A 10,438-nucleotide genomic window follows, 5' to 3' on the forward strand; every position below is an offset into this window, starting at 1 on the left:
AATTTTATTTACCTTCTCAAAGAACCAGCTTTTGGCTTTGTTGATTTTTGCTATGGTCTCTTTTGTTTCTTTTGCATTTATCTCTGCCCTAATTTTTACGATTTCTTTCCTTCTACTAATCCTGGAGTTCTTCATTTCTTCCTTTTCTAGTTGCTTTAGATGTAGAGTTAGGTTATTTAGTTGACTTTTCTTATTTCTTGAGGTGTGCCTGTATTGCTATGAACTTCCCCCTTAGCACTGCTTTTACAGTGTCCCAGAGGTTTTGGGTTGTCGTGTTTTCATTTTCATTCATTTCTATGCATATTTTGATTTCTCTTTTGATTTCTTCTATGATTTGTTCATTATTCAGCAGCGTGTTGTTCAGCCTCCATATGTTGGCATTTTTAATAGTTTTTCTCCTATAATTGAGATCTAATCTTACTGCATTGTGGTCAGAAAAGATGCTTGGAATGATTTCCATTTTTTTGAATTTACCAAGGCTAGATTTATGGCCCAGGATGTGATCTATCCTGGAAAAGGTTCTGTGTGCACTTGAGAAAAAGGTGAAATTCATTGTTTTGGGGTGAAATGTCCTATAGAGATCTATTAGGTCTAACTGGTCTATAGTATCAATTAAAGTTTGTGTTTCCTTGTTAATTTTCTGTTTAGTTGATCTATCCATAGGTGTGAGTGGGGTATTAAAGTCTCCCACTATTATTGTGTTACTGTTAATTTCCCCTTTCATACTTGTTAGTAATTTTCTTACATATTGTGGTGCTCCTATATCGGGTGCATAAATATTTATAATTGTTACATCTTCTTCTTGGATTGGTCCTTTGATCATTATGTAGTTTCCTTCTTTGTCTCTTTTCACAGCCTTTGTTTTAAAATCTATTTTATCTGATATGAGTATTGCTACTCCTGTTTTCTTTTGGTCTCTATTTGGGTGGAATATCTTTTTCCAGCCCTTCACTTTTAGTCTGTATGTGTCCCTCATTTTGAGGTGGGTCTCTTGTAGACAACATATATGGGGTTCTTGTTTTTGTATCCATTCAGCCAACCTTTGTCTTTTGGTTGGGGCATTCAACCCATTTACGTTTAAGGTGATTATTGATAAGTATGATCCTGTTGCCATTTTCTTTATTGTTTTGGGTTCGAGTTTATATACCCTTTCTGTGTTTCCTGTCTAGAGAAGCTCCTTTAGTATTTGTTGGAGAGCTGCTTTGGTGATGCTGAATTCTCTCAGCTTTTGCTTGTCTGTAAAGCTTTTGATTTCTCCTTCATATTTGAATGAGATCCTTGCTGGGTATAGTAATCTGGGCTGTAGGTTACTTTCTTTCATCACTTTAAGTATGTCTTGCCATTCCCTCCTGGCCTGAAGAGTTTCTGTTGAAAGATCAGCTGTTATCCTTATGGGAATCCCCTTGTGTGTTATTTGTTGTTTTTCCCTTGCTGCTTTTAATATTTGTTGTTTGTTTTTGATCTTTGTTAATTTGATTAATATGTGTTTTGAAGTATTTCACCTTGGGTTTATCCTGTTAGGAACTCTCTGGGTTTCTTGGACTTGGGTGATTATTTCCTTCCTCATTTTAGGGAAGTTTTCAACTATTATCTCCTCATGTATTCTCTCATGGTCTTTCTTTTTGTCTTCTTTCTTCTGGGACTCCTATGATTCGAATTTTGGGGCATTTAATATTATCCCAGAGGTCTCTAATATTGTCCTCATTTCTTTTAATTCGTTTTTCTTTTCCGTCTCTGTTTCATTTATTTCTCCAATTCTATCTCCTATCTTGCTTATCCTGTCTTCTGCTTCTGTTATTCTACTGTTTGTTCCCTCAGTGTTGTTTCTGATCTCATCTATTGCATTATTCATTGTATATTGACTCTTTTTTATTTCCTCTAATTCCTTATTAAACATTTCTTGCATCTTCTCAATCCTTTACTCCAGGTTATTTATCTGTAACTCCATTTTGCTTTCCAGATTTTGAATCATTTTCAAAATGAATCATTTTCATTAAAATTCGAAATTCTTTATTGGGTAGGTTCCCTATATCTTCCTCTTTTGTTTGTGTTGGTGGGCATTTATCCTGTTCCTTTACTTGCTGGGTATTTCTCTGCCTCTTCATCTTGCTTATATTGCTGTGCTTGGGGTGGCCTTTCCGTCTTCTGGCAGTTTGTGTTGTTCTCTTTATTATGTAGTTACCTCGTTGTGTGTGGGGTTGGACAGGTGACTTGTCAAGGTTCCCTGGTTAGGGAAGCTTGTGTCAGTGCTCTGGAGGGTGGAGCTGGATTTCTTCTCTCTGGAGTGCAATGAAGTGTCCAGTAATGAGTTTGAGATGTCAGTGGGTTTGGAGTGGCTTTGGGCAGCCTGTATATCAGGGCTATTCTCCTGTGTTGCTGGAGAATTTGTGTGGTATGTCTTTCACTGAAACTTGTTGACTCTTGGGTGGTGCCTGGTGTCAGTGTATGTATGGAGGCATTTGATGAGCACCTATCAATTAATGTTCCCTGGAACAGGAGATCTCTGATGTTCTCAGGATTTGGACTTAAGCCTCCTGCCTCTGGCTTTCAGTCTTATTCTTGCAGTAGGCTCAAGACTTCTCCATCTGTTACTTCCAAGGCAGTTCCTTCTGTTAAAACTCTTTTGTTTGCTGGTCTCTTCAGTGTCTAATTCCCATCCTGTCACCAGGGGGCGGTAGTGGACACTTTTTTTTTTTTGGCTCACCTGTTCAGTCCTGCTGTGGGGAGGGAGGAACGCTGCTAACAAATGTCACTGGCATCTGTGGGGAGTGCTTGCAGCGTGGGATTGCTTCCGCTAGAAGCGTGTGTGCTTTCCCTGTTTATGCTACTCAGGCTCTAGGTTGCTCTGCTGGCAGCTGTCCGTGGCCGACGCTGGGTTGCATGCACTTCCCAGGTCTGATCGGCTCAGGTTCAGGTATTCAGGTACTCCACAAAGGCACAGACTTGGTTGGGCCTGCGTTTTGTGCCTTCCCCGGTCTGAGCAGCTCAGGTGACCAGGAGTTTGGCGAGCACAGTGTGCCTGCAGCTTGGTTTGGGAAGCCTCTCTGGGGCCGCGATTGCCCCTTCCGGCACTGGCCACCCTCCCTGCCTGTCCCGGTGGGGGCTGGGGGATGGGCCGCCCACAGCCAGCTCGCTTTGCTCAGTCCTTTGTTCTGTGGGCGGGGCTGGCGGAGTCTTAGGTTGGGGCTTTTCACCTTTTCACAGGCTTTTCGCCTTTCCGCAGGGTCGCTATCCCACAGTCTGCTTAGCTATCTCCCATTAACACCCTCAGATTGCCCTCGGGGCGTTCAGGCCCAGTCCTCTCTCTAAGCGCTGCCACTGCGCCTCCCTGCCTGGCCCCTGCTTGCTACTGGGGGGTGCGGGCGTCTGTGCGGCTTTCCACTGAGAGTTTCCTCTGGGCACTTAGTCTGTGGGTTTTAATTATTTATTTCTTTTTTCTCCCAGTTATGTGGCCCTCTGAGGTTCCAAGGCTCATCACAGACTCGCCCGTTAGTGTTTCCAAGTGTTAGGAAACTTCTCTCTCTCTCTCTTTTTTTTTTTTTTTCAGGCCTCCCTTCCCAGGACGGAGCTCTGTCCCTCCCTCTTTTTTCTCTCTTTTTATCTTTTATACTATTTCCTACCTCCTTTCGAAGACTATGGGCTGCTTTTCTGGGTGCCTGATGTCCTCTGCCGGTATTCAGAAGTTGTTTTGTGGGATTTACTCAGGGTTCAAATGTTCTTTTGCTGATTTTGTGGGGGAGAAAATGGTCGCCCCGTCCTATTCCTCCGTCATCTTCTACTCCTCCCCACACATTCCTATTTAAGCCAAGTCCCTTCATGTAGTAAATCGCATCTTTTCTTGCCTATCTGAGGACAGGGCTCTAGCGATTTTCACTGTGCACTGCATCATTGCTTTTTTAAACAGCTTTATTGAGATATAATTCACATACCATATAATTTATCCATGTAAAGTATAGAATTCAATTTTTTGGCATATTACATTATTAATTTTTAAAATTGTGGTAAGATATATATTACATATATATATATAACAAAATTTGTCATTTTACCCATTCAACTCAATGGCAGTAACTATATTCACAATGTAGTGCAACCATCCTCAATCTCTACTTCCATGAATTTCCATCACTTTAGACAGAAACTCTATAATTTTGAGGCAATAACTCCTCATTTTTCTCCACTCTCAGCCCCTGGAAACCTCGAATCTATTTTCTGTTTCTATGAGTTTGACATCTATTCTAGATATTTCATAAAAAAGGAATTCCACAATGTCTGGCTGTTTGTTTCTTGCTAATAGTGCAATGTTTTCCACGTTCATCCATGTTGTAGCATGTATCAGAAATTCTGTTTTGTGACTGAACAATATTTTATTATATACATAAGCCACTTTTTCTATATCTATTCATCTGTTGATGAACATTTGGGTGGTTTCTTCCTTTAGGCTATTGTGAATATTTGACTTTCTGTTTTAAATTATGTTGGGTAAATGCTTACGAATGGAATTGCTGGATAGAATATGGTAATTCTATGTATAGCTTTTTGAGGAACCACCAAACTACTTTCCATAGTAGGTACCATTTTACATTTCCATCAGAAATGCATGAGAGTCCAATTTTTCTCCATCCTTACTAATACTTTTTTGTTTGTTTGTTTTATTGATTGTAACCATTTTAATAGCTATAAAGTGATTCTCCTTACATTTCCCTAATTACCAGTGACATTTAGAATCTTTTCACGTACTTACTTGATGTTTGGGTCTTTGGAGAAATGTCTACTCAAGTCCAATATTTTTCAGACTGAATTGTCTTTTTATTGTTGAGTTATATGAATTCTTTATATGTTTGAGATATTAAACTTTTATCAGATATATGATTTCAAATACTTTCTATCAACCTTTAGCTTGTTTTTTTAACTTTATTGATAATATTTTGATGCAGAAAAAATTTTAATTTAGAAAAAATTGAATTTATTTTGTCCTTTTGTTGCTTCTGCTTTTAGTATCATATCTAAGAATCCATTACCAAATCCCAGGTCATGAAGATTTACTCCTATTTTTGGCTAAGAATTTAATGATTTTTATGTCACTGATCAATTATAAATTAATTTTTGTATATGATGTGAAGTAGGAGGTTCAACTTTATTCTTTTGCATAAGGGAAGTCCAATGTCCTGCAACACCTGTGAAGAGACTATTCATTGCCATTGAATATATTTGGCACTCTTGTCTAAAGTCAGTTGACCATAGATGTATGGGTTTATTTCTGAACTCTCAATTCTTTCCATTATGTCCAAACTTATGCCATAATCACACTGCTGCAATTACTGTAGATTTGTAACAAGTTTTGAAATGGGAAAGTGTGAGTACTCCAACTGAGCTCTTTTCCAGTATTTTTTTGGCTGTTTGAGGTTTTTTTCCACATGAGTTAAAGGAATGACTTTTTCATTTCTGGAAATTAGGCTGTAGGAATTTTGACAAGAATTGCATTGAATCTGTAGATCACTTTATCTAGTATTGACATTTTTAACAATATTAAATTTTGTACCATGAACATAGGATGCATTTTTGTTTATTTAGATCCTCTTTTATTTCTTTCAGCAATATTTTCTGATTTTCAGTGTATCACTCTTATCTCCTTGGTTAATTTATTCCCAAATATTTTACTGTTTTAGATGTAAATGGAATTGCTTTCTTAATTCCTTTACAGATTATTGCTGGTATATATAAACACAACTGATTTTTTGGGCATTGATCTTATACTCTGAAGCTTTGCTACATTCCTTTATTAGTTCTACTAGCTTTCTTGTGGATTCTTTAGAATTTTCTCTATATAGGATTGTGCTATATGTGAATAGAGATAATTTTACTTCTTTCCTTCCAGTTTGAATGTCTTGTACTTATTTAATTTTTTTCCTCTGGCTACAACTTCCATTACAACATTGAATGGCTGGTGAAAGAAGGCATCCTTATTTTGTTCATGACCTTAGAGGAGGAAAGCTTCTAGTCCTTGAAAACTATTTTTTTTAAACTTAGGGATCTTCCATAAATGTGCTTTATCATATGGATGAAGTTCTAGTTTATTCCTAATTCACTCCCATTCACTTCTTATCATGAAAAGGGGTTGGAGTTTGTTAAATGCCATTTCTGTGTCAGTTGAGATGATCAGGTGGGTATTTTTTCTTTCATTCTGTTAATGTGATATATTACATTGATTAATTTTCTTTTGTGGAACCACCATTGAATTCATGGAATAAATTTCATTTGGTCATGGTATACAATTTTGTAATAGGTTGTTGGATTCAATTTCCTAGTATTCTCTTGAGGATCTTTGCATCTATATTTATCAAGGATATTGATCTGCAATTTTCTCTTTTTCTGATGCTTTTATCTGTGTTTCACACTAGATAAAGACTAAGGTAGTGCTGTCTTCATAGTACAAGTTAAGATGTGTTCTCTCCTCTTCTACTCTTAGCAAGAATTTGAAAAAGATTAAAGTTAGTTCTTTTCAAATGTCTGGTAGAATTCGCCAATAAAGCTGTCTGGTCCTAGATTTTTCTTTGTTGGGAGATTTTTTGATTCCTGATTCAATCTCTTTACTTGTTATAAGTGTTGATATTTTCTATTTCTTCTTGAATCAGTTTAGGTAGATGATTTGTGTGTTTGTAGGAATTGGTCCATTTTATCGGGGTTATCTAATTTGTTGGCTTACAGTTGTTCACAGTAAAGGTTAATGATCATTTTTATTTGTGATGACTGATAGTAGTGTCCCAATTTCCATTTCTGACTTTGGATATATACTTCTCTTCTTTCTCAGGATGCTATTGATTTTCACTCTTCTTCCTCCCCTGCATCCCCTTCCTTCCCTCCTCAATCCTTCCGCCCCCTCTTGCTCGTCTTGTTCTCCTTGTCTTCCTCTATTTGCTTTTATTCCTCCCTCCCTTCCTTCCTTTCCTCTTTTCTTCCTCCTCCTTTATTATTTCTATCAGGCAAACATATTGTAGAGTCAGTTCAGTTCAGTTCAGTCGCTCAGTCGTGTCCGACTCTCTGCGACCCCATGAATCACAGCACGCCAGGCCTCCCTGTCCATCACCAACTCCCGGAGTTCACTCAAACTCAATATAATCCTTGTTCTTGCCTGGAGAATCCCAGTGATGGGGGAGCCTGGTGGGCTGCCATCTATGGGGTCACACAGAGTCGGACACGACTGAAGCGACTTAGCAGCAACAGCAGCTCGACGACTTTGCCCCAAGTCCAGATCTGCCTCAAGTCTCTGCTTTGCTCTACAGCCGAAACCCTTGAAAGAGTGATCTATCCCAGTTGTCTCCAGTTTCTTTCCGCCAGTGCTCTCTTGAAGCCATTTCAGTTTGGTTGTCAGTGAAGCATCTCTTGTCTAAGTCCCTGACAACCTCTGCGTTTAGTCATCATGTGACTGGTCCACACTCAGTATTCTGAATGCTCCTGTAACTTCTTTCCTTCTCAGTGAGCTTCTCTGACCTCATCCCTTTAAACACCATCGATACTCAGAAGACTCCCAGATGCCATAGTTCAAGTTCTGACAACCTCTGTTTTGAACTCCAGGACAGTAAATCCAACTCTTTGCAACCTCTCTGTTTGTATGTTTAACGTCTCACACTTAATAAGCCCGTTTTATTCTTCACACCTCCTCTTTCTGTGGTCTTCTTCATTTCAGTAAATGCCAACCTCAGGTTTACAGTTATTCTTGCCAAAAAAATCTTCAAGCTGTTCTTGACTCTTTTTTTGCTCTCAGAATCTGCATCTACTCTATTAGCAAAATCCGTTTGTCTTTTTAAATATACAGAATACGATCTTTCTCCCCATCTGGACTGCTATTATCTTGATCCCAGTCATCATCATCTCACCTTATTGTAATAGCCTCTTTATAAAATAACTGATGAGGCTGGATTGGGACCCTGGTTGCATCGGCAGCATCTTTCACTGTGGCATTCTGGCTCTCTAGTTGTGGTTCCCAGGCTTCAGCGGTTGTGGCTCACAGGCTCAGAAGTGGCATCACACTGGCTTGGTTGCTCCGCGGCTTGTGGGATGCTAGTCCTCAACCAAGGATTGAACCCTCCTCCCCTGCACTGCAAAGTGGATTCTTAACCACTAGACCACCAGGAAGTCCCTGTAAATAGCCTCTTAACTGATATCCTTGCTTTAGCTTTTGTGTTCTCCGCACTGAGCCAGAGTGTTCTTTTTGAACACTGAATTGATTTATTCCTTTGTTCAAAACCCTCCAGTTTGTCCTGTCTCCCCTTAGTAAATGCTAAAGTCCTACAAAGCTTTATACACTCTGTCCTCTGTTAAATCTCTGAGTTTATTTCCTGCTACTCGCCACCTAGCTGCCAGCTGTAGCCCTTGAGTGTTCCCATGGTTCCTAGTGATTTTGGTGCTGGCCGTTCCTCTGAGGGAGGGTTCCATTTCTAATAGCCTTGGCTCATTCCTTCTATGCAGGGATGTGCAACACCCACCCTACTACCCACCACCCCTTTCTGAACACTCTACCTGTCGTGCCTGCACTTTCTCTCTACAGCATTTGTCACCATCTGTCATGCTACTGTTGTTGTTCAGTTGTTCAGTCGTGTCTGACTCTTTGTGACCCCACAGACAGCAGCACGCCAGGCTTCCCTGTCCTTCACCATCTCCTGGAGCTTTCTCAGACTCATGTCCATTCAGTTGGTGATACCATCCAACCATCTCATTCTCTCTCGTCCCCTTCTCCTCCTGCCTTCAATCTTTCCCAGCATCAGGGTCTTCTCTAATGAGTCTGCTCTTCGCATCAGTTGGCCAAAGTTTTGGAGCTTCAGCTTCAACATCAGTCCTTCCAATGAATATTCAGGACTGATTTCCTTTAGGATTGACTGGTTGGATCTCCTTGCAGTCCAGGGGACTCTCAAGAGTCTTCTCCAACACCACAGTTCAAAAGCATCAATTCTTCGGTGATCAGCTTTCTTTACAGTCCAACTCTCACATCCATACATGACTACTGGAAAAACCATAGCCTTGACTAGACAGATATTTTTTGACAATGTAATGTCTCTGCTTTTTAATATACTGTCTAGGTTTGTCATAGCTTTTCTTCCAAGGAGCAAGCATCTTTTAATTTCATGGCTGCAGTCACCATCTGCAGTGATTTTGGAGCCCCAGGAAAGAAAGTGTCACTGTTTCTATTGTTTCCCCATCTATTTGCCATGAAGTGTTGGGACCGCATGCCATGATCTTAGTTTTCTGAAGGCTGAGTTTTAAGCCAGCTTCACTCTCCTCTTTCACTTTCATCAAGCGGCTCTTTAGTTCCTCTTCACCTTTTGCCATAAGAGTGGTGTCATCTGCATATCTGAGGTTATTGATATTTCTCCCGGCAATCTTGATTCCATCTTGTGCTTCATCTGCATATAAGTTAAATAAGCAGGGTGACAATAAACAGCTTTGATGTAGTCCTTTCCCAATTTGGAAACAGTCCATCATTCCATGTCTGGTTCTAACTGTTGCTTCTTGACCTCCATACAGGTTTCTCAGGAGGCAGGTGAGATAGTCTTGTATTCTCATCTCTTTAAGAATTTTCCACAGTTTGTTGTGATACACACTGTCAAAGGTTTTAGCATAGTCAACGAAGCAAAAGTACATGTGTTTCTGGAATTCTCTTGTTTTTTCTATGATCTAATGGGTGTTGGCAATTTGATCTCTGGTTCCTCTGCCTTTTCAAAAACCAGCTTGAATATCTGTAAGTTCTCAGTTCACGTACTGTTGAAGCCCATCTTGAAGAATTTTAAGTATTAATTTACTAGCATGTGAAATGAGTACAATTGTGTGGTAGTCTGAACATTCTTTGGCATTGCCTTTCTTTGGGATTAGAATGAAAACTGACCTTTTCTAGTCCTGTGGCCACTGCTGAGTTTTGCAGATTTGCTGGCATATTGAGTGCAGCATTTCACAGCATCATCTTTTAGGATTTGAAATAGTTCAGCTGGAATTCCATCACCTTCACCAGTTTTGTTCCTATTGATGCTTCCTAAAGTCCACTTGACTGCATTCCAGGATGTCTGGCTCCAGGTGAGTGATCACACCATTATGGTTATCTGGATCATTAAGATCTTTTTTGTACAGTTCTTCTGTTATTCTTGCCACCTCTTCTTAATATCTTCTGCTTCTGTTTGGTTCATACCATTTCTGTCCTTTATTGTGCCTATCTTTGCATGAAACATCCCGTTGGTGTCTCTCTCTTGAAGAGATCTCTAGTCTTTCCCATTCTATTGTTTCCCTCTTTTCCTTTGCATTGATCACTGAGGAAGGCTTTCTTATCTCTCCTTTGTATATTCTTTGGAACTCCTCATTCAGATGGATATATCATTCCTTTTCTCCTTTGCCTTTGACTTCTCTTCTTTTCTCAGCTATTTGTAAGGCTTCCGCAGACAACCATTTTGCC

The sequence above is a fragment of the Moschus berezovskii genome, chromosome 14 (assembly GCF_049115385.1).
Source record: "Moschus berezovskii isolate FMDL1 chromosome 14, NW_MosBer_1.0, whole genome shotgun sequence".
Lineage (NCBI taxonomy): Eukaryota > Metazoa > Chordata > Mammalia > Artiodactyla > Moschidae > Moschus > Moschus berezovskii.